This window comes from Acomys russatus, chromosome 4 (assembly GCF_903995435.1).
Source record: "Acomys russatus chromosome 4, mAcoRus1.1, whole genome shotgun sequence".
NCBI classification, from domain to species: Eukaryota; Metazoa; Chordata; class Mammalia; order Rodentia; family Muridae; genus Acomys; species Acomys russatus.
The window spans coordinates 5,857,524-5,877,265 of record NC_067140.1 but is presented as its reverse complement, the minus strand read 5'-3'; the positions used below and the strand labels follow the sequence as shown (position 1 = coordinate 5,877,265).

The window sequence follows — 19,742 nt, the reverse complement described above, 5'->3', positions numbered from 1 at the left end:
ACCATCTTCGTAACTGAACTAAGAGGCCAGGAGGGGAGCTCAGCTGGGAAAGGCACCTGTGAGCCTGACAGCTAAGTTCAGCCCGTGGAGCCCATGTGAAGATAGAAGGCTCAATTAAGTTGAATTAATTAACACAGCAAACCCACTAAGGACCTGGAGAGGCGCCTCGATCAGAACAAGCACTTGCCACACAGGGCCTAACGACCTGAGCTGGGGGCTCTAGAACTCACAAAAAAGTCAGGCATGGGAGTTCGAATCTGTAACTCCAATACTTCTGTGAGGTGAAAAGGAGAGATAAGGTGCCCCGGAAGTCCAAGCAGAAGAAGGAAGAGAGATCCCACCTCAAAACAAGGTGGGAGTTGAGAACCATGTCTTTTAAGTTGTTCTTTGACCTCCATTCCTGTGACATGAATGTATCTGCCCTCACACAAATCACATATACACACACACACACACACACACACACACACACACACACACACACAGAGAGAGAGAGAGAGAGAGAGAGAGAGAGAGAGAGAGAGAGAGAGAGAGAGAGGAGAGATCAGCTGTTAAGAGCACTGTCTGCTCTTCCAGAGGTCCCGAGTTCAATTCCTAGCACCTACATGGAGGCTCACAACCATCTATAATGGGATCTGATGCCCTCTATAGGGCACTCATATACATAAAATAAATAAGTAAATTTAAAAAAGAAAGCTGAGAAAAAAATTAATATAGCATTAAAGATTTGTTTGGGCAGCAGCGGCGCGTGCCACTTAACCCCACACCTTGGGAGGCAGAAGCAGGTGGATCTCTAAGTCCGAGGCCAGCCTGGGCTACAGAGTGAGTCCCAGGCCAGCCTGGGCTACAGAGGGCTGTCTCTGGGTGGGTGGGTGGGTGGGTGAGGGTGTTTGCTTGAATCAGTCTTACTCGCTTCTCATTGTACCTTGTGCGACTCCATTTCCATCCAACCCAGTGTTTACACCATTGTAATCTGGACGTTGGTGAGTTTTGTGTGGTTTCCCTTTTAACATCGATAGTAACAGAAATACCTTCACATTATGGCCTTCTTCTCATGGTGTCCTTGTGGACTAGCTAACATCTAAGATGAGCATGCCTTAGTGACTGTGCGCCAGCATCTGAGGACCCGGTGTGTGGACGAGCCACATTAAAGGTGGGGAAACCGTCTTAAAGAGAGTAATGGAGTCCCCAAACCTTAGCAGCTGGTAAAAATGCAAATAAGACTTTAGGCCTGCTCTGTGAGAGTTCCAAGTCCTCATGTGATGTCTTTCCATTCTCCTCCTCAGTACTCCTCCTCAGTCAGTACTGCCCTCAGTGCTCCAGCCAGTACCGCCCTCAGTGCTCCAGCCAGTACCGCCCTCAGTGCTCCAGCCAGTACCGCCCTCAGTGCTCCAGCCAGTACTGCCCTCAGTGCTCCAGCCAGTACCGCCCTCAGTGCTCCAGCCAGTACTGCCCTCAGTGCTCCAGCCAGTACCGCCCTCAGTGCTCCAGCCAGTACTGCCCTCAGTGCTCCAGATGATACTCAATTTATGATTTTTGGCTTTATAAAGCTATGAAAATAATATGCATTTGGTAAAATCATAGTTTGAATTTTGATCTTTCCCTGAGCTAGAATGTGCCACAGGGTGCCCTCCAGGGACGCTGGGGCAAACAATATGAGTCCCAGCTCCAAGCCACCCCTTTGATGAGGAGGGTGAACAGCTTGTGTTCTACACTCTATTGGGCTGCTCAACTCAATGCACCCTCAACGCAGGGTTTGTTTCTCGTTACAATGGGTTTATGGGGGATGTAGTTCCATATCAGTCACGGGCACATACGTTGAGTAGTGACCGAGGAGACTGTGGTAAATGGAGGCGGTAAGAATGTGGCAACGGCTGGATCTTACAGCTTGCATGGCTGGACTGTTGTGATGGCTCACAACCAATAAAGGTGCTTACGTCCAGGCCTGACCACCTGAGCTCAAGTCCCAGAAGCTACATGTGAAAAGAACCAGTTCTCAACGGTTATCATCTGATCTTCACACGCACACGCACACACACACAAACACACAGAGTTACAAACAAACAACAAAGGAGAGCTCCAAAGATGCCCTTTGGAGCATTTGTTAAGAGCACTGGCTGCTCTTCCAGAGGACCAGAATTTAATGTCCAGTCCCAACATGGCGGCTCACAACCACCTGTAACTCCAGTCCCAGGGCATCTGATGCCCCCTCCCTCTTCTGGCCTCTGCAGGCACCAGGCATGCATGTGGGGCACAGACATATATACTGGCAAAACACCCAGACACATAAAATAGAAATAAGACTTTTTTAAAAATTAAAAATAAAGTTTAAGCTAGGTGGTAGTGGCTCACGCCTTTAATCCCAGCACTCAGGAGGCAGAGGCAGGCAGATCACTGTGAGTTTGAGGCCAGCCTGGTCTACAAAGTGAGTCCAGGACAGCCAAGGCTACACAGAGAAACCCTGTCTCGAACAACCAAAAACCAAAAAAAAAAAAAAAAAAAGTTTACAAAGTACATGGCCTTGAACAAATCACTTGCTCCCCCCTTCATTTTTTCCACTAGTCCAGCATTTCTGAGCACAGAGCAACATGTCAATGACACAGCAAGAAATAAGACGGGAGTCCCGCCCTCACGGCAGACTTGGGCAAGCCTTCGCTTTTTCAGGCCCAGGAAGGAAGGACGGCATCCCTGGCCCTGGGCAGTCATAGGTATGACATACATGAAGGGTGCAAAGGGCTCTGCAGCACCCAGCCCCGAGCTCTGAGAGCAGGACATCTGCTGCTGCTCACGCTGCAAATTATTTTACCCAGTGTATGTTCCAGAACATTCTCAATCATCTTCCTATTGTTGGACATTTAGTCCCAATTTGCTGCTATTATAGACGAGCTCTGGTGGGGATTTATCTAGAGGAATTCATTCAAAAGAGAGAGAAAAGCCAGATGCTCAAATAAGATGCTGCCCAACCCATGGAATGGAATGATTGACAGGAGACTAGCCCTTCTCCATCTTATCAACCCTGAAACTCAATTCCCTATGGCTCTCCCCGCCCCTACACTGTTCCTCCCTCAATCTGGCCCTGGTGAGCCACACACCATGCCATGGAGGGACACCTTAATGCAGCTTCAACCTTCCTCCCTCCCTCCCTTCCAGTGCATGTCTCCAAGAGGAGGCATCTCTGCAAGGTCAAAGTCTGGCCCTTCTCCTGTGGGCCAGACACCTGCCAGAGACCTTCCCCAAATACCGTCCCCCCCACACTCCTCCGCGGGCCAAATCCTTCCAAAGGTCCCCAGCACCTCCAGGCTCATGTCTAGCTCAAATACCTCAGCCTGACATTTAAGAGGCAGAAGGAGAGAGGAGAGCTGCTTGTAGAGTTGCTGCGAGGTGCCAGCGCCATGGAGAGGCTTTATGCAATAACCACCATGAGGCCCCCATGCCAGCAAAGTGACATTCCCAAGGCCATAGAGCCGGTACCAAGCAGAGTGGATCCCAGAGCTTGCTGACGGACACAAGCACAAGCTGGCTTTCTAAGCCGCCTCTCAGCCCCTTGGACCCTCCCTGGACTCTGCCTCCTGCAAGCGGCATCACCGGCCCTTCTTCCGAGACATCCACTTCCCTCCCACGCCAACAGCCAAACTCTTATCTGGCATCAGTGTCCAGCTTACGGGCCGAGCTCTTCTTGGAGCCATCCTGAGCATCAAACTAGGTAGACACTATAGTGTGCTCTTATCTCTGGGGCCAAGATGGCCCTGACAACCATGACTTGCTTGGACTTTTAGAGGTGTGTATGCGCGCGCGCGTGTGTGTAACACACGTATGCCCTCGGAGGCCAGAAGAGGATGCCGGGTACCCTACATATGGAATTGTACACAGCAATACCCAGTGTGGGTGCTGGGAACAAACTCTGGTCCTCTGCAAGAGCAGCAAGCACTGCTAATCACTGTGCCATCTCTCCAAACTTTTAAAATTGTATTTGTTATATTATTATTGTAGGTGTGGGTGTGTGCGTCATGGCACACCCACGGCAGTCAAAGGACAACTCAGGAGCCATGACTCCTCTCTACTATAGATGGAGCCCAGACCACCAGGCTTGTGCAGCAAGCACTTGTACTCACTAAGCCACCTTGCTGGTCGCCCCCCCCCCCTCCTTTTGTGTGTGTGATAGAATCTCATTTTGTGACTTAAGGCTGGCTGGCTAGGAGCTTACTCTGCAGCCCAAGCCAGCCTCAAACTCATGGCAATCCTCCTGCCTCCGCCTCCAGGATTCTGCTACTGTAGACATGTGTGCCATGCCCAGCTTGCCCAGCTAGATCTGAACCTTTTGAGGAACGGCGTGCTTCTGAGCAGATGACTGCTTCCAAGTGAACCAAACTGAAGATGGCCTCCGGAAGGTGCAGGCCGGCTGCCTATAGAAGCTCTAGAAAGTGGTTCTGACCCAGCCTGCCTCCCCCACCCCTTAGCTTCCTTCAGTAAGCCTATAACTCTCGATTTATAAAGTGGATTGAAAAAAAAGGAAAAATTGCTCCCTCACGGGGTTTTGTGAGAAATGTAGGAGTCGTACACGTAAGACATGAAAATAGTTCCTGGCATATAGTAAGAGCTCAATAAATGTTAGCTGTTGCTATTCTTATCCATAAGTCTCCTTTCTACGAAGAAAGCAGGGCCAGCTTGCTGCCACCCCCAGCCGGGCACAGGTCCCTGCTGACAGGGATATTGTCCCAGCTCCAGCTTCTACATTCCCTCTGTGTGGCTTCTGGCTGCTGGAGCCCTGCCAAATGTAGCAGAGGGCACGCGGGCAGGGCCAGCTAGCAAGCGGGAGGCCGGTACGAAGCCCTCCCGCTCACACCTCCTTGACTCTACTCCTCAAGGCCTCGGTAGCAATCAGCCCACAAAGCTACCTTTGCCTGACCGCCAGACTCAGCAAACGCACACGGACTTCTCTATCGGGACCAGCCCTGGTCTACCAGCTAACTACGGTTCAATTGGACACTACCAGGTGCTCTCAGACACTGTCCCAGGCATAACGTCATGGTAAAGGGGGAGGCTCTGGACTCCTTCAGCCCTCCCCTTTCCAGCTGTGTGACCTCTGGCAGGTAATCTCTCTGAGCCTCCATTCGTCTGTCAGAAGTATGTAGTTATATTATCTAACAGTGCTGCTGCGGGGAGGATGCAAAGCACCTATCAGCGCATGGCACACAGTAAGTGCTCAGTAAATACCATCTCTCTGACTGTACAGTCGCTAGCATTGCTCCAGGCTGAAGTGATCATCTATCTCCCTTCAACAGGGAGTGCAGAGAAGTCTAGGCGGAAGTGTGAGGCCGGAGCTAACAGAGGCTAGCTCACACTGCAGCTCCTCTAGTCCAGAGACCTTTTCTACTGCTCCGCCCACCCCCTGGCCCCCTCCTCCTCACTTCTTCCCCCCCCCCCCTCCAGCTCAGACTCAGAGTATCTCTGGACCCCCAGAGTCCTTCCTATTCTGTATACTCCAAGAAGATGCAAGGCTCTTAATGACCTGGCCTTCATCACTCACCTCGTGAGGGAAGAGCTGAGAGGCAAGTATAAGGGCTCTGGTAAAAGGCAGCCATGGCCTCCAGCCTGGTAAGAGTGTAATATACGGAATAGCAATTGCAGCAGCCAGGAAGCAGGCATTTGGGCAAGTAAGAGACCTTAATCAAAAAGCTTAAGTCCTGAACACATTGCTGCTGGCTCTTGCTCAGGAGCTGTGTGACCTTGGACATGTCACTCTCCCTCAGACCTTTACCTACCTTTCTACAGCAACCCAACGAGAACCATAGGGCCCAGCCTCATTCTCATGTGGGGGTCCACCAAAGGACCCCTTTGGGAAGCGCACAGAGCTGGGCCCAGAGCACTCTCACAAGGCCCAGGGGCTGCCTTTTAACAGAAGCAAAGGGCTCCCCAGGGCCCTCCTCCAGGACTGCTCTCAGGCGTCCCCCAAATCCTAAAGACTGTGCTCTGTAAACCATAAATTTTGTACATCAGTCTCCAGAACCTCAGGCTGGCCACCAGAAGCTAGCTCCATAGCTGGCAGAGCCTTTCTGGGCCACCACAACTGAGAAGAAGCTGGTACGGGCTGCCTCTGCCACCAGCTCCATCTGGAGTCATGGATGGGCGGCAGGCACAGAGCACTTCTATTCTACGCACCATAGCCTGGGACAGGAGCTACCATCCAATTCTGATGGAGCAGCTGGACCCTGCACAGCCCCAGAGAGGTCCTAAATCCACTTCCACCCTGGGGTGCAGGGGAGATGACATGCCAACCCAGAGTGATGGTAGGAGCACGTGGCTCCCTGCTCTCCCCCACCAATGCATCACAGAACTCTGGGGGAAGCCAGAAACAAGAACCATGACTGGCAGGAGAGAGGGTGGCAGCAGCTCCAGAATATTTCCCGGATGCTTTTCTAGCCTCTCTGGCCCATACAGCCAGTCAGTGGCTTCAGCACCCAAGAAATACCATAGTGGCTGGAGTCACCTCTACCTCTATACCTGTCCCGGAGACCCCAGCCTCTTGGGGACTTGACCTCTCCAAGTGTGAAAGTTCCAGGTGCAACTGGGAAGACACACAAGCCATCTACCTCTGATCAGGGGGTACAACTACCAGCCAGGACAATGCCAGTGTGAACCCTCAGAGGACCTGGGGGGTAAGGGTCATGCATCCAGCTCAGGGAGGGAAAGGAGGAAAGACGGGGAATCAGTGCCAGTGAGAAAAAGGTCTGTAAGCAAAGGACGTACTAAGAACTCTCCAAGCAGGCAACCTCTAGCCAAGATACTGTGCTAGGGCATCGCATCGTTAGCTTGGAGAAGAAAACCAAAAGAGCCTTAGGCAACCAAAGGAGGCAGCTGGGACGGCTTTCCAGAACAGAGTGGGCCAGCTTCCTAAGCCCATCACCCAGGACCGGCTCATACTACACCAAGGTGCCAGCCGACACCTCTGACTCCTGGCACTGAAGAGGCTGCAGAGGTGAGGAGAGGACCAGCAAAGGTCTCCTCCACACTGGCCAAGGGGGCCAACAGCCTTCCGACTCCGCTGCTAATCGCACCCCCTCTCCTCCCTCCGGACTGGAGGCTGGGCCTAGATGTAGCACACCCGGGGTCCCCAATGCCATCTGATCACCGGTCCCCACGTGCCTACCTGGGCCTGGGGGTCCCCATCTTGGGCCGGCTAGCGAGGGCCGGGTCCCCTCGGCTCCTCCGGGGCCCGCAGGCCGCGGGGCGGGGCGGCGCGGGCGGGCTCTGCGGAGCAGCCTGTTCCGCGACACCCCCGCCCGCTGATGGATGCCGACTGCAGCAGCGGCGGCGGCGGCGGCCGCGGCGGTCGGCGTGCGCCGGGGGCTGGGCACCGTGCCCACAGCCCGGGGCCTGGCGCCCGCCGCGCGGCCCGCCCCCGCCGCGGCCTCCGCGCCCAGCCCAGGGGCGGCCGCGAGCCTGCCTCCTCGCGAGCGGTGCCCAGCCCCGGCCTCCGCCTCCTCGGCTGCCTCCCCCGCCACACACTGTCCACTGAGGGACGAGGTGGCCGTCTCCACCCTGGCCCTGGTCAGCCGTCCTCCTCGTTCGCTTCCTTGCTCCTGGGCTCTCCGGGCCAAGCCCTAGTGGGGGCTCAGGGAGAGGGGGAGGGGGAGGGGAGAAGGAGGAGGATCCCTGACTCAGAAGAGGTGACTCAGCCTCTGTGGGCCTCCCGTCCCACAGAGTCGGATCCCCTTCACTCCCCTACAGCACAGCGCGGGGCAGAGCCCGCTTGGGACACAGCGTTACTCTCCCACCGGGGAACCCACATGGCAACTGCCTTCCGGGAACCATCCCGGCTTGAGTGTCCCCGGGGGTATGTGTGTGCTCCCCAGGACCCATGTGCTTTGGTGACATTAGTGTAACAGCGAAGGAATCCTGTAGGGGTTGGACCTGTGTAGCGATGTTTACTATATATAAGGACACAGGGTACTGTGTGTAGCCAGAAGCTAGGAAGGGGCCGCAGAGGTCATGGCTCAAAGCCAAGCTAAACCTTGCCTCAGCGCACTGTTACAACTCAAAAAGCCAGTTCCACCAGGTCACCTCCCTTTTATGCAAGCCTTCGGCAGCAAAAGAGCACTTTGGAAAATAGAGGGCCTGGATTCCAATCCAGCTCTGCTACTGGTTCAGCAAGTACTCATGGCAAAATTCTGCCATGCTCCAGGCTTCAGTTTGCAAACCATGAAAGAAAGGATTACATTTAGACTTAACCTGCCTCTGGATCCCAGAGTGAGGGGGAAGGCCTGGGAGAGATGGCAGCGACTCACCAAAGATGGCTACCATGTGGGACCATCACTCCCAACCATCACCATCAGCTCCCCAGCACGCTCAGCCTCTTCTTTCATTCTTCCAACATAGTATACCTACTATGTGCAGGCCAAGTGCTGGACATCCTGAAACATGTGACCTCATCTACCCAACCCCCCACTGCAGTTGTGTCAAGTCTTATCCTCTGGGGGAGGGGGGAAGTGTGCCCTCTCTCTGCTCAGCTTGTCTCGCATTCCCTCCCCCTCTCTCTCAGGTAACACTAGATCCTAGCTCCAAACCTAGAAGCTTTTAGGCTATGCCCGCTCCCGGCATCCTTAGGGGATCCGCAGAAGCAGCCTTCCCCGGGTGCCTCAAGAGTCAGCACCCAGGACCTTGCTGCTGCTGCCTGCTGTCCACTAGACTCAGGAGTGGGCGAGAACAGAATGACACGCCCTCACTCCAGACAAGAGGTGGAAAACAGATGAGCTCAAGGCAAGCAGGAGAGGCTCCCTCCCAGACCTTATCTGCTGGTATCCCAGGGAGTCTGGCAGGGCCCTCAGGAGTATGGCCTCCCAGCAAATCACTGACTCCCAAGGGCAGGCGCTGTTGGAGTTCAATGTTTATTCAAATTAGTGACTGGAACAACCTGCCAAACTCAGGAGAGGCATCAGAGGACCGTGCTGCTCTGTGGGCACAGCTGTGGAGAGGGTCACCCTCCACTGCCTGCCTCCGGGCATTTTGTTTCCCAGCTGACCCTTCTTCCTCTTCTACTTTCTCAACCACAGGCTCCCAAGGCTGCGGAGCCAAGGCCCTCCCCATGCCTCACAGTTTAACTCTTTCCCAGACACCCCCCTGTCTCCTCCCAACAGCACTGCCATGCCCCCACTCCCCGCCCCCATTCTTCCCTTGGGGCAGAGCCTGGTTCCCAGCCTCTTTGGCCACATGGAGCCTCTCACTTTCCCAGGAAACCCCAGGCTACTTCAGAATCAAAGCAGGATGTTCCCAGACTCCATTTTAGGTTCGTACCCAAAGGGCCCGGTTCACTTCCGGCCAGTGGCAACCCACTGAAAGTTGGGCTGCTTCTAGAATGATGTTTGTTTCTATTTCTATGGTTTTTTTTTTTTTTATCGTTATTTTCTGTCATTATCTTCTAGTTCTATTATTAGTGCTTTCCAGTTTGCAGAGTGCTTGATTTCACAGCATCATCTGAGTGCATAGCACCCCAAGGCCCAGAGTGGTGAGTGACGTGGCCAAGGTTACTCTACCCAGAAACTCGGCTTGCTGGACCACATCCCTTCCACTTTCCCCACATAATCTCTCCAGAGAAATTACCAACAAGAGACAGCATGGCGACTCTAAAGAACGCATGGTTCCAGAGGCGGCAGCGAAATCCCTGCCCGGTTACTTTCCTGTTTCCGGTCCCCAAGCGGGGGAAATTGAGGCATGGATTCAACACCACCTCTGGGCCTCATGAAAGCCGCCACAGGGGAACAAAGGGACCCTGATGACAAGGAGGCCATCACAACACATCCTTACATACGAGTTAGTCTGCTTGCAGCCCCGCCTCTGTCTCTCCCTTTTGGTTTACTCTCATGAGCTGTTTGACCTCTTGGAGCCTCGGTTTTTATCACCTATAAGTTGAGAGGACCTCCCTGGTGCCCATCTGTCTCAGGGATGCCATGAGAGGGGCTCAGCAGAGGCTCTCTGGAGAGAGAGAGAGGACTTGCTCTGTGCTCTGCCCAAGGAAGAGGACAAAGTCTTTCCTTTTCCATTTTAACAATAAGGGGACTTGTAGGTGTAAAATTCTAAAGTCCCAGAGAGCCAGGACACAGGAGGAAGGCAGAGTGGCACGGCCTCAGCCCCGGGCCTCTAAAACCACCAAACTCCAGACCGGACTCTTCCAACACCCTTTGACCTTCAGGGGAGGAACTCAGGCCCCAAGCAAAGCAGAACTTCCCAAAGTTGCCCTCAGGTAGTCAGGGGTCCAGGGATTCCATCATCCAGGACATTTTAGTCTGGTGAAGGATGGGGGAGGGGATGAGGTGCGTTCTCAGTGCTGCCACAGGCATCTTTCCTTCAGTAAAGCAGTGATGCTTACACGAAGGCAAGCCCTGGAAGCCAGGTAAGGAAGAACTGGAGAGCGCAGTCCTGATCTCACAAAGGATCCAATGGGTGAGGACAGCACACCGGCCAGGACAACAGAGGGCCCTCTGAGCCTGGCACCTGAAATGATTCACTGGCCCTAAAATTACTAATCCCTTTTAAAGCTGAGGTGACTGAGGCTGAGAGAATTGCCAAAGCTCACCCTGCCCCAGTCAATGGCAGGACTAGGCTGTGACCCTCAGAGCCATCTGATGCGTCAACCCTCACTGATTCCCCCTTGCCTCCAGGTCTGTGTTAAACAACACAGGAGCCGCCAGCCACGGGCGGCTAGCAAGTACCTGAAGTGTACAAATGGAAACATGCAGTAAATGTAAGACAGATGGTGGGATTTGGAGTCTGAGTGCTAAAAGTAAAGAGAATATTATATATCTTAATAATTTTTGCTTTAATATTATGAGACCAGCCATGGTGGTAATGGAATCTCACTCAGCACTGGAGAGACGGAGGCAGGAGAATCAGGAATTCAAGACTAGCCTGGGCTATTGTCTTAGATTAATTAAAATTTATAGATGTACCAGAATTAATAAAATCTCATTGGAATAATATCACTGGGGGGCGGGGTGCTGTTTCTGGGGATCCAACCCAGGAGCTTGTACATACCAGACAAACACCCTATTCCTAAGCTACAACCTCAGTCCTGGCTTTGTGTGTAGGTAGTACATGCATAGATACATGTAGGCACACATGTACGAAGTGCGTGTGGAACACACCAGGGGCCTTCCATCTGCTCTTTTTGAGACAGAGTCTCTTCACTGAGCCCAGTGGCTGGACAAACCAGATTGGCCTTAAAATCACAGGGATGCCTGCCTCTGCCCCTGCCTCCCAAGTGCCAGGATTTAAAGATGTGCACCACACTGGGTTGGTTTTGTTTGTTTGTTTGTTACATAAAGTTTTGCTATGCTACCCAGTGGACTGGACTTGAACTCCTGAACTCAAGGGACCCTCCCACATGAGCTTCTCAGTGCTAGGACTGAAAGCATGTGTGAGCTGCTTTTTTGTCTTTTTAATTGCATGTATGACTTGCACATGTGACTTGCACTGTGTTTCTCTTGGTCAGTATGGACTTAGATACTCTGACGTCCTAAGGGAACCCATGGAGATGAGAAAAGGTATCTTGGAGGATGGGGTGGCCAAGATACACTGGATTAAAACAGAGGTCACACACAACGAGGGCATTTCAGGGCAAGAGATCTGCAAGACAACCGGCTCTGGCCCCAGAGGGCAGCAGGGCTTGGGTGGGCTGAGCTAAGCCCCAGGCAGCTGAGAGCTGGGCCAGAGGGAGGAAGCTGCTGGAGCCAAACTTTCCAAAACAGCGGCGTCCCACGGGCTTGGGAAGCTCTGCCTGGCAAGGCTGCTCTCCCTCACCCCTGGCACTCTCGGGAAGGCACTGTGGGTCAGCGGGGTCTAAGCGGAGGGAGAAGGCAGGGACCCCTCCCTTCTAGCTGCTCCCCACTTCCCTTCCTCTCCACTTCTCTAGGAAGCCTCCCAAGGGTCTCACCTCCCCCTGAACCTTGGCCTAGATTGGGAACCACACGCTCCCACATACCGTCTGGTGTAGATTGCTGCTGATGCCTCAAAGCTGCATGGTAGGCCATGAATATAAAGCACTAATTAGTCCATAGCTAGGACAGCATGGTGGAAGAGCCAAACTAACCCTGGGAAAGGCTGATACAAGGTGGGGTACTTCTCAGTAATAGGAGCTCCATGCCCGTGTCAACGCCTTGACCTGCCTAAACCTAGAGTTGCTATGAGCACTCCAGCCCCCCTTTTTTCTCTTTCCGTTTTTTGGTTTTTGGTTTTTTGTTTTTTGTTTTTTTGTTTTGTTTTGTTTTTTTGTTTTTTTTTGAGACAGGGTTTCTCTGGATAACCCTGGCTGTCCTGTACTCACTCTTGTAGACCAGGCTGGCCTTGAACTCACAGGTATCCGCTTGCCTCTGCCTCCCTGAGTGCTGGGGTTAAAGGCGTGTGCCACCATGCCCGGCTTGAGCACCCTGTCCTCGCACTGCTACAAGATCACTTGGCATTACCCACCAAGGAGGCCTGGCAGTCAGATGCCCTCCCCCAACACGGATGAGACCCCCTCAGTGCCTCTGCAGTACCCTTGGTTTCTCCCAAGTCCACATATTCTCAAAACTGCATTCCTTCACAGGAAAACCACCCCCACTTCACCTCCTACACTCTTCCCCCACCCTCTGCCTCCTCCACCCATGCTCTACCCAGCCTAGCATGCCTTCTCTGCTTGTCACACCCGTGGCTCCTCTTGTCTGCACTTCTGAACCCAGGCTCAGACGTGAAAGAGGGGCTGTGATTTGTCCTCTGCTGCCATGTCGGTGGGAGCCAAGCCCTGAGCAGATCTGGACATCCCCACAGCGTGGACAACTGTCTGCTGCTACTGGCCTCCAGGAGCGCACCAAGGGGCAGCCTGCTCACCTTCCCAGTGAAGAGCCTTCAGCTGCTCCTCATTCTCTGGTGAAAGGACTCACTTCAGCTTGACTCATGAGACCTTTGCCAGCCCGATCTCTCCTTGTCCCTCAGTTTCAGTCTCAGAACCTATATGATTTGCTCTGTCAGATGTTTCTAGGTCCCCAGAGTGCAGTAGCTCTGACACACGTGCTTGCTTTCACACAATTTTTCCTCTGCCTGGAATAACTTGTGCTTTCCCATGGTCATTCTTCTAGTCATCACCCAGGAAGTCCTTCCTCGGTCCCTCCTCTCTCAGACAACCCCCTGTGGCTAGACAGAACATTGGCCCTTTTCCTTCCTCCCAGCACTCTGCCCAATGTCTATGGGTTGTGTGATGGGCAGAAGGCTCTTAACCTCCTGATGCACTGCAGCTTTAGAAAAGGAGCCACTTTGCATCTTTCAAACCAGGAGGGCTCTTCTTGGTGGCCATGTATGCACGGTATGGTCATCTTCACCCCAGAAACCAACGGTCAGGGGTGGGGGGCGAGTCAGGAGTCCCCCCAAGAATGTCAGGACACACCCGAGGATGAGTTCCGCCGCCTCAATGTCACTTTGGCTACAGTTCCTTCTGGCATCCCTGTGCTTCCAGCCACTGCCTGGGAAGTGTGCCTTCCTCTAGGAGTCTGGAAACCGTACTATGAGGCCTGAATATGAAAAATGTGCCCAAGTTCTCACTGGATATAGCCTGTCACCCAGCCTGCCATCAGGAGCCGGAAGTGTCAGATGAGGTTTCTCTGCTGTGGCATCACGGGTTCCTCGCAGTCAGAGGAGATCTGAGGGAGCATCACGTAGAGGCTGGGAGGAGGGAGGCGACAGGAGAAGAGCTGTCTGTGCGCCTGTGGTCCCCGGTGTGGAAAGAGGCTGCAGCGTCACTATCAATCAGCAGCCTCTTTGCAGAGTGTTAGAAGAATCCCCAGCTACAGGCTGGCCTGGTGCCTAGCAACTTGCCTACATTTTCCATCTTAAATCTCTCAATAGCCTAAAGTAGAAATTACATTCACCTTGATTTTTACAGGGGATGAAGCTAAAGTCACTGGTCCAGTGTTCCTTTGATAATGGAAAGGGGACCCCGAGACTCAGCCACAGACAAAGCTAACTCCAGGGCTTGTGTACGTCCCCTCTTCACCCTGCACTCATTTGGCTGAACACAAATATATTGTGGAGATGCTGAGATGTTTTAGGTCTTGCCAAGGGTGAATTTGTGATGTGCATTTTTTGTATCTATGTTATAACTCAATAAGATATATCTTATTAAAGATATGTGTGTGTGTATATATATATATTCTTGTGTGTGTGCGCGCACATGCATGTGTGTGTGTCTGTCTGTCTGTCTGTCTGTCTGTCTGTCTGTGTGTGCACATAAATGCATGCATGCCTGTGCCTGTGTGCCTGCAGGTATATATATAGGAGTGTATGACATCTAAAGGACGCCTTGGCTGCCCTCTGAAGATGCTGCCTACCTGGTTTGTTTTTGCAGCAGGATCCTTCACAGCCACAGGGGTCTGCTCGTCTCTCGCTCCCTAGCACTGAGATTGCAAGCAGAGGTCCCCATTCCTACCTTATTTAAAAAGCAAAACCAAAACCATGGGTCCTGAGGACTTAACTTGTATCTTCAAACTATCTCCCCACCTCAAGAAAGCTGGGGGGTTTTTGTTTTGTTTTGTTTTGTTTTGTTTTGTTTGAGACAGGAGCCCTCATTCTGTAGCTCTGCCTGTCCTGGAACTCACTATATAGACTCACAGAGATCCACCTGACTCTGTCTCGCACGTGCTGGAATTAAAGGCATGAGCCACCATCCTTGACCTAAGAAAGAAAATTTTCTGGGAAAAAAAAAAAAATGTTTTCTATGAGCTGGAGATGTTTGTGGTGTGAAATAGTCTCAGCACTAGGTTCTCAAAATGTCAGGATGTCTCTCTTTGTTTCTTTCCAGCCATGTCTACACTCAAACAAGAACTGATCTGAAAACCTCGTGAACCACCAAGCCAGGCCAAACAAAAACTCACCTGCTGCCCCGTTGCTCGGCTTACAAATGTGCTCGCCTCCCCGTCTCCGCCCTGGGACTACCTAGCCGATACTTCATTTGCACAAGCTGGCACTGCTCTGCAGTCTTTGCAACCTTCTCCTTATCCATCCATCTGCAGAGAGCAGACGGCCAGACCAGGCACAGCAACACCACTTAATCCCAGCTTTAGAAGGTAGCCAGGCAGGAGATGTCTGTGTGCTCCCATCTACTTGTACCAGGCCAGGCTGGGGAGAGAAAATGCTCGTGTGTAAATACAGCCTTCTGTTTCAACAGCTCCTGCTTGGACTCCTCTGGCCAACTGGGCCCTCTGCGACTTTTATCTCCCTGCCCAAAATAACCATTGGCTTGCACGGTTCTCTGGGCATAGATCGGACTGGTAGGATCTCAAGCAGCTTGAGGAGAGAGACACATTATATCATCTTTGCTTTCCCAGTGCACCATGCAAGCCTGTGGCATTTATCTAGCTCCTCTGTATACTTGGAAGGGACTTGTGGTGGGAAATGAGAGCTCGCTGCAGGAAACGGTCACGTGATCTCAAAGCTCACAGTTCAGTAGAAAATTAAATAGGGACGCCAGCCAATTGCAGCAGACTACAGAAGTCAGGGAAGGTGTGAAGGAAAGGATGATGTTTGGGGGAATTTGGAGGGAAAGAAATTGGTGGAAAGCGGGTGTCAAAGGCTTTAAGCAAGAGGTGGCACTTGGACTGAGCTCAGAAGGCTGAAGAACAATCTAGGCTAGGAGCTGGCTTAGCATAAAAACAGGCATGGTGGGAGAGCTCAGGGTAAGTTAGGGAAACCGAGCGCACGTGGTCTGGCACCTGGGATGCTGAGCATTGAGGCTGGGGCTCAGAAGGCAGATGGTGCCAATCAGAGCCTTGAGGGACGTGCCAAGTGGTTCCCTGCCCTGTCTAGCAACTGGCCACACGCGGCCTATATTTAAACGAGAGGAAAGGCGGGATGTAAAATGCACAGCTACACGAACTCAGTGGTTATCAGAGTGGACCCTGAAGATTCGAGCCAGTTGGTTGTTGCAGCAGCTTCTGCTGGGCAGTGATGGGAGAGGAGATGAGAGCAGTCAGGAGACTGGACTGGGGAAGAGGCAGGGTATGACTGGCCCGGTGTGTGCGGGAGACGAAGGACCATAGGGTAGGAGAAGTGGAACAGTAGTGCAGCAGAGATCAAGACGCATGTCTCAGGTGAGAGCTGACAGGGTGAGAGAGCTTGCCGCACAAGCCTGACGACCTGGGTTCAGGTCCCCAGACTGCAGTAAAAGCCAGGCCCAGGTGCAGTGGCGTGTATTTCTCAGGTTGCAGTGGTGTGCATGTCTACAATTCCAGAGTGCACATATGGGGGATGGAAGGACAAGGGAATCCCAAAACCTCTAGGGGGCAGTTAGCCTGGCAAACGCTGCAGTGAAAAGAAGGACCTTTTTCTCAAACGAGGCGGAAGGTGAGAGCCAAAATGTGTGGTTGTCCTCTGACCTCCACATGTTTGTTGTGACATGAATGTGTCCATCAATGAAGACACACACACACACACACGCATGTAAACACAGGAATAAAAATAAATCATGTCATTCCCCTCCCGTCATGTCTTCCTGTTGGCGAGCAGAGGGGCAGTGGTTCTCCGTGTGTTGTCCCTGCACCTGGGGCTCACGGATGTGGGATCCTCAGACTCCGCCCAGACCTCCTAAATTGGAAGCCAGCTCAAGAGTAGCCATCAGCCCTCCTGTTATTATGAGTCGGCAGCACAGAGCAACACTACAGCTCCAAAGCAACCTTGGCCTCAGGGTCAGAGGACCCAGCTCGTGTCCTGCCTCAGCCATCTAGCGCTAGTCTCTTTGTGCCTCAGTTTCCTTGTCCCAACTCTATGTGCTTACTGTAAGGATTAACAGGGATGATACTGCATCTTAGAAAATATTCGACTAAGCCACTGATAGTGGTGCATGCCTTTAATCCCAGCACTTGGGAAGAAGAGACAGGAGTCTCTGTGAGTTCAAGGACAGCCCGGTCCACAGAATGAGTTTCAGGATAGCCAGAGCTACATAGTAAAACCCTGTCTTGTGTGTGTGTGGCAGTGGGCGAGGGGCAGGTGGGGTGGGGTGGTGTGAGTGGGTGGGGGAGGGGTGTTAAGTAAAATGTCTAATTAAAACAAGTGTTCAATGTTCAATTGACATTACCTGGAAGGCAGAGATGGGAGTTTGGGCCAGCCTGGGCTATACAATAAGATCCTGTCTCAAGAAGAGAAAGAGTAGAGGAAGAAGAGAAAGAACAAAAGAGGAAGCGGCAGCAACTGCAGGGCATGGTGGCGCACACCTTTGAACCCAGCACTCGGGAGGCAGAGGCAGGAGGAGCTCTGTGAGTTCAAGGCCAGCCTGGTCTACAGAGTGAGTTGACGGACAGCCAGGGCTACACAGAAACCCTGTCTTTAAAAAAAAAAAAAAGCAAAAGCCAAACAAACAAAAACCAATAAATGAATAAAGAGCAAGCACTTGGTTTGCCCATGTACAGCACCAGCGGTTTGAAGGATCCTAACTCTTTAGGAGCCACGATCTCCCTGAAACTGCAGGGTTTTCTCTTGGAAAATGCACAGTGTACATGGCGTGCAAGCAGATATGAGTTACACTCATGCCCTTACTGTAAGCTGAGGTAACAAGATTTCTTCTTATTTTGTTTTCATTTTGTTTGTTTGTTTTTGAAACAGGGTTTTCTCTGTACAAGAGACTTCATGAAGCCCATACATAGGTCACCCTCTGGGTCCGTGAACAGTTAGGAACATTGGCCTAGGTAGATTCTAATTAACAATGGCAAGTCTCCCCCTCCGTGTGTGTGTGTGTGTGTGTGTGTGTGTGTGTGTGTGTGTGTGTGTGTGTTGTATTCCTGTCTAATTTTTAAGAACCCTTTCTATGCACGCACAAATTGAAAGATGCATATCTTTACAATTCTGTTATATATATTGAGATAGGACCATGTTTTATAGCCCAGGCTGGCCTCAAACTTGCAAATCTTTACCCTGTGATGAGGAGTCCACCGAGGAAGATTTGAACCATTGGCCTAGGCAGAATACTGTCATGGCTGTGTTTCCTTCCCGGAACCTGCCCCACGCCAGCCTCCCCTTCCCCAGCATTCTCTGGGCTCTCTCTGTGGAGGGCAACATGTAGTCCTGAGACACACTTTGCCCCTTGCTGCTTCCCAAAGAATAGGCAGATTGTCCCCAGCTCTGCAGTGCAAGAAGGGCAGAACCGGCTGGCCTCTCATCCCCAGCCGACTCCAAATCCTTGGCTCAGAGGCCATCCAATAAAGAGGCTCCCCAATGGCCCCCACCCTGCCTCCAGTAACCACGCCAATGGCTATACCTTTGGACACCTGGTAGCGCGATCACTTGGAACAGACAAGAGTTATTATCCTCAGTGGACAAGTGATGGGGACATAGGGCAGTTCTACTGTCAGAGCTACAACTGCCACCAACCAGCTCCCATGGGTCACAACCCACTTTGTGAGTGCTCTAGTCTGCCGACCTAGCCAGGGGAGCCATACCAACTTCTAGAATGGATGGCTTGGGTTACTGACCATGCTTGTCATACCAGGCTAGGCCCAGGATCAAAGCAGGCAAAAGGCTACCAGACGTGAGGAGGAGCTGCCAGACTTGACCAACAGACCAGCACAGTCTCTCCCTTGACCAGTGTGAGCCAAACGCCGCCCAACTGGCACAGGTAAACCCCAGCAACACAGCCCCTCCAGCCCTGCCAGGCCAAGCAGGGGCACCTTAGAGGGGGCTGATGTTGTTTCACCCCTTTCTGCCCATCTCACTATTATGGTCTAGATATTAAGGACTGAACGTTAGGAAACTGTACCAATTTGCACACTGTCAAAGCACTGGGGAGCAGAAACAGATAGATTTCCAGAATTCGCTGGCTAGCCAGGATAGGCGGCTGAAGAGAGTCAGTGGAGACCCAGTCTCAAAAGACAAAGTGGGAGCAACGGAGGAAGAAAAACTATGTCAATCTCTGGCCTCCATATGCACACATACATGTGCACACACACACATGTGCAACACACGCACACATGCAAGCGCATGGGCGCACCTACAAATACACATCACAAAATCTTTTTCTGAGGGAGCTGGAGAGATGGCTCAGCAGTTAAGAGCACTGTCTGCTCTTCCAGAGGTCCTGAGTTCAATTCCCAGCAATGACATGGTGGCTCACATCCATGTATAATGTGATCTGATGCCCTCTTCTGGCCTGCACAGGTAAAAGCAGAAAGAGTACTGTATATATAATAAATAAACAAATCTTAAAAAACATCCTTTTTTTTTTTTTAAAAGAAAATATAGTGTGTATATGTGCATGCATACTGGCATGCATGTACGTGTGGAGAACCAGGTCTCTCAGTGGCCTGGGACTCCTTAGGTAGACTAGGTCAGTTGGCCAGCACTCCCCAGAAACCTCTGGACCTTCAGTGCTAGGATCACAAGTGTATGTCACCACACCCAACATTTTTTTTTTTAATGGCTCTAGGGTCAAATTCAGGTCCTTGTGTTTTTTGTTTGTTTGTTTTGTTGGTTGGTCTTGTTTTTTGAGACAGGGTTTCTCTGTCTCTGCGTAGCCCTAGCTATCCTTGAACTCACTCTGTAGACTAGTCTGGCCTTGAGTGCAAAGAGATCTGCCTGCCTCTGCCTCCTGAGTGCTGGGATCTAGGGCCTATGCCACCACTGCCTGGCATTCATGCTTTAAAATATAAATTTTAATGTTACCAGAAGGTTGGCTTTTTTTTTTCCCCAAGCACAATGTGATTATTTCTTTTTTGCTTGTCTGAGCTTTGTTCTGC

General features: G+C 52.0%; 1 protein-coding gene across 2 annotated transcripts in view; it reads right to left on the bottom strand.

The window, feature by feature from the left end:
• Epb41l1 (erythrocyte membrane protein band 4.1 like 1) overlaps window positions 1-19,742 on the bottom strand; it is a 125,428-nt gene that overhangs the window by 63,912 nt on the left and 41,774 nt on the right. Inside the window, exon 1 of one of the 2 annotated variants that reach the window (XM_051143638.1) lies at window positions 7,148-7,290. The exons of the other annotated variant lie outside the window; for it this stretch is intronic. The gene's annotated coding sequence lies outside the window, so the exon portion shown is untranslated. Of the gene's footprint in view, window positions 1-7,147; window positions 7,291-19,742 lie in introns of those variants that run through there. 2 annotated transcript variants of the gene reach the window in all.